Below are 4,578 nucleotides of genomic sequence, written 5' to 3'. Positions count from 1 at the left end.
TAGGTTTTCTAGAACATTATTTTTACTGTCTGTGTAAGAAGCTAAGTCTAAAAGAACTCTTTGTATCTGTACTGGTCAAATCAGTCAGGCCTTGGTCTTGCCTTGTCATGTGTGCATGAGCTTGACAAATTTAGTGCCTAATGTGGGGCCCATAAAGTTACGGTGCCCCTAAAAGAAGACTGGAGGCCACATGGGCCAGGTTAGGGGGTCAAGTAGCACAAATGTCACCGAAGTAGCAGTTGAGAGGGGAGGCATCCTATCTACGGGCTGTATGGATGGAGGTCAGGTTAGGGAATGGGACCTCCTAGGATCTGACAGCTAATGCCACCTATTCGTAAACATTTGGAGGTCAAGTGGCTAGGGTAAAATTGGTGCCTTCAGAAGTTAAAGTGAATTTGAGGCTGAGTTGAGTCAACTTAAAACCAAAGTAAGCACAAAGCTGAGCTTACTGGCACAAGTTGCTCGTGTAGCTTTATCTACTGCGTAGCTCCTGCAATGCCTGTGTTAAAGTCTTTGATCTGTGTTTCTGTTAAAAAACAAAACAAAACAAAAACAAAAACAAAAAAAACGCCCCTAATAGTGTTTGGTCAAGAAACTGGGAGTGGAGAGATAAAAAAAAGATAAAGTAACTTTGCTAACGAGGGGTCCAGCTGTTCTTATACAAACTGCTGTAATAGGTGTCATTGGTATTGAAATACATCACATGTTTGACTTGTGAATGTGCATGAAGTGTTAGGAAATTCTTCTGGTGTCCAAAATTTTCACTGTGGAATGATGTCTTGTTCGCAAGTTAAAGTTCTCATGCTGAGTGGCCTTGGCTGCCTGTCAGTGGGGGGGTAAAGGTGGGGGTAAGGGTGACAAACACAACCCATAAGCCTTGTCAGTAAGACTCAGCGCCTGCTTGCCTAGGAAAGTGCCTCAAAATAATGGATTTCTCTAACAGTCAAGGAAATTTTTTTTTTTTTTAACAAAGAAATTCTATGTTTCTCATTTAGAACTTGTAACTCTTGGCAAAGTTGGTCTATTAGTCTTGCTGTAAAAAATTAATTTCCTAGGGCTGCTGTATGTAACAAGTGACCCCAAAACTGATGGCTTGAAACAACAGTTCTGGAGGCCAGAAGTCTGAAATCAAGGTGTCAACAGGTCAGTTCCTCCTGGAGGCCCTTAGGGACATCCACACCTCTCTCTTAGCTTCTGGAGGCTGAGGCAATCTATGGTCTTCTCTGTGGCTCTGTTTCTAGTTTTGTTTCCTATGAAGATCGTCATTGGATTTAGGACTCACCCTCATTCAGGATGATCTCGTCTTGAGATCCCTAGACATCTGCAAAGACCCTTATTCCAATTAAGGCGACATTCTAAGGTCTGGGGTTGGGATATCTTTTTTTTTTTTTTTTTTTTTTTGGTGGGGGGACACCAGTCAACCCTCTACAAAGGCAACACTATGTGGGGCTTTGCCCCTGAGAGGTTGGCTACATTGGAAATTTAATCCACCTTTTCCTGGAGGTTGAAAAGATTCCAGTGCCTTTTGGAAAAAGGTGAAACTCTGCAGGCCCTGCAGGCCGACTAACCAACTATTGATCAGGGTACTTGGACGGTAGTGACCCTGGTTGCTGAAGCATTTGGTGACCAGAGTGACAGGTGGTACTTGACTGTTGTCCCAAGATCCCTAATGGTTTGGGTTGGTGGTTAGAGTTAGAAATAAAGGGGAGAGGACTCCATAAAGCTAAAACATAACATTGTTGTTCATCCTTTTGCACCAGTGGAAAGCAAAACTGCATTCCTTGACCCACGAGGGTGACCAGAGATAAAATACTCCCTGGTGGTCAAGGGTAGTGCGTTAGGCAGAGATATATTGAGGTCATCTCTTAGAATGAGTGGGAAAGGGGAATGTTAAAGGTGGTTTGGGCAAAAGCCCAACGTCTTAGTCCGCTTGGGCTGCTATAACAAACACCGTGGACTGCGTGTATGGCTTATAAATCTTATAAACCACAGAAACTTCCTCATGGTTCTGGAGGCTGAGAAGTTCAAGATCAAGTTGCCCACAGATTTGGTGTCTGGTGAGGACCTGCTTTCTGGTTCATAGATAGTTTCAGCTGTGTCCTTACATGGAAAAAAGGATGAGGGAGGTCTCAGGTAGCTTTTATAAGGGCATTAATCTCATTTATGAGGGCTTTGCTCTCATAACCTAATTACCCCCTCCCAAAGGCCCTACCTGCAAATACCACTGCATTGTGGATTAGATTTCAACATATGAATTTTGGAGGGACACAAACATTCAACCTATAGCACTCAGTGAGACTAGAGGGGTTGGCTCCTTGGTTACAGTTAAGGAAGTCACACGAGTTGTGCTGGATAAAAGTGAAAAACATTTGGTTGCTTAATGATTAATCTATGCTCCAAGCCAGCTGGCCATGTCACCTTGCTGATGACATGAGCATGGGGGAACAACATGTAAAGATTGTTCAGGGCTTGTTGCAGTCAGTGGGTCTTTACCTCCACAATAAAACAATGGCCTACCCAAGAGGAGTTTTCCAATAAACACCCTTGGGTGCAGTAGGGGCAATCTATAGCTTCTCTTAGGGTCACTGTAATCTCAGCCTGGATTTAGAGTGGAAAACATGAGTGCCCAGCTGATAAGATACGCAGAGTCAGATCGACTGGTTTGTCCAACTGGCATTAATTGTCAAAGGCAAGTAAATCCAGAAAACTATTCAGCTACCAGGCAACCAACTCCCTAGAACAGAAGCCTGAACACAGGTCAAGGTAAATGTGCTTCAAACTAAAGAAATGAAAAAGAAACTAACTGAACAGGCAGGCAGTAGGACAGCATGAACCTGGTATTTATGCCAGAAAGTCCCCAAAGAGGAGATTGGTGGTTTGCCCATGAGGGTAACTCTCACTATCAGGCCATGAGAGGGTGACGAAATTTAAAGTTCTGGGCTATAGTAGATGAAGATGCCCAGCCAGCTTTGGCATTTATGGTGGACAAACAGGAAGACCGAGAGGGCCTAGAGCCCTTGCTGAGGCCTGCACTGTTCAGACTGGTGCTGGTCCGATGCCTTCACACCACTGTCTACCAGGCCATCACCCCCTTCAAGAGCCAACAGGACTAGGGCAGAAGCTGAGGTTTCTTCTTCCCTAAGGAGGGCTGGAGGGCATCTGCATTGGTCAAAGTGTGTGGGGGACTTAATGGCAACCGAGGTTGCCAAACTTTTTCAATCCTTTTTGGACATTGACGTGCAAGTCACTGTGGGGCCAGGAAGCACCCATAGGCATGGCTGGAAAATTACCAAAGCTGGATTTGGAACTCACTCTCAGATTAGGCAGTAGACTTCTGTCATAAGTGGGCCATTTGAGGCCATACACACACAAATGATTGTTACTGATATTGCTTTGGACTATTAGGGATTTTCCTAATGGGGAAATACCACAGTTAGAAAGTGGTAGTGGGACAAGTTCACAGTCAGGAGCCCGGCAGCCTTCCCCAGCCTAGACTTCTTATTATTGTGAACCAATACAGGTCAGGAGGTGGTGTCCCGGCCCGCGGGACAGTCAACAAGGACCCTACGACAGAACAGGGAGGGGAGGGAGACAAGACAACGCAAAGAATGGAGACAAGACAGGCTTTCTGATCAAGTCTCGTTTATTAAGGCTCGCTGCAGGCTTAGATAGGGCGTGATTGGGTGATGTTGCGTTAGCGGGGCTGATTGGCCAGAGGCATTCAGGATATACTGTGTAACACAAAGGGGCCGGGCGAAAAGACCCGCGAAAAGTCCCTTTGGCAGGAAGCGAGGCAGATACATCCAGGAGGCTTACGTGGCCTTGGCGGGAAGCCCTGCCGAGCAGCCATTTTTGGCCTGGCAGCCATCTTAGTCAAAATAGCCCCCGACAAGGTGGGGTAAGGGAGAGGACCAGAGGTCACTGTACCAACAAGAAGCTAATGGAGGCCAAGATGCTTAAGAAGTGATGTCACGTAATAGTCCTATGTAGCTGATGAAAAAGCCACTGGTACCTGGCATCTCTCTGTGGACTCCTGCAAGCTCAATGCAGCATAGTTCCCCCTGCACCTACCTTTCCAGGAGCATCTACCTTCACATGGCTGAGATTACAATGTTTTCATTGTGCTGCTGCAAAGTCACCTAACCCCTCCCATAATCTGTCACCAGTGGATCAGCTGAGACCTAGAAAAGCTGAAATCTCAACTGTAAGGTCCTGGTACCATTACATGGAGACGTTATTCAGATTGGAAGGGCTAAGGGCAGCATACTGATGGCCTTGGAAAAGATAGTTCAGTCTCTGAGTAAACAGGGCTGGAAGATTAACCCCAACATGAATCGGGAACCAGCCACCCAAGTAGGGTTCTTGGGAACTGTTATAGGCTGAATTGTATCCCCTTAAAATTCACATGTTGAAACCCTCACCTGCAGTACCTCAGAATGTGACTGTCTTTAGAGATCGGGTCTTTAAAGAGGTGATTCAGTTAAAATGAGGCTATTAGGATGCGTCCTAATCCAATTGGCTGGTGTCCTTATAAGAAGAAGAAAACCAGACACAGAGAGACACCAGGGGAAAGGCCAT

This window comes from Rousettus aegyptiacus, unplaced genomic scaffold (assembly GCF_014176215.1).
Source record: "Rousettus aegyptiacus isolate mRouAeg1 unplaced genomic scaffold, mRouAeg1.p scaffold_m13_p_6, whole genome shotgun sequence".
NCBI lineage: Eukaryota > Metazoa > Chordata > Mammalia > Chiroptera > Pteropodidae > Rousettus > Rousettus aegyptiacus.
This window is presented reverse-complemented; position numbering follows the sequence as displayed.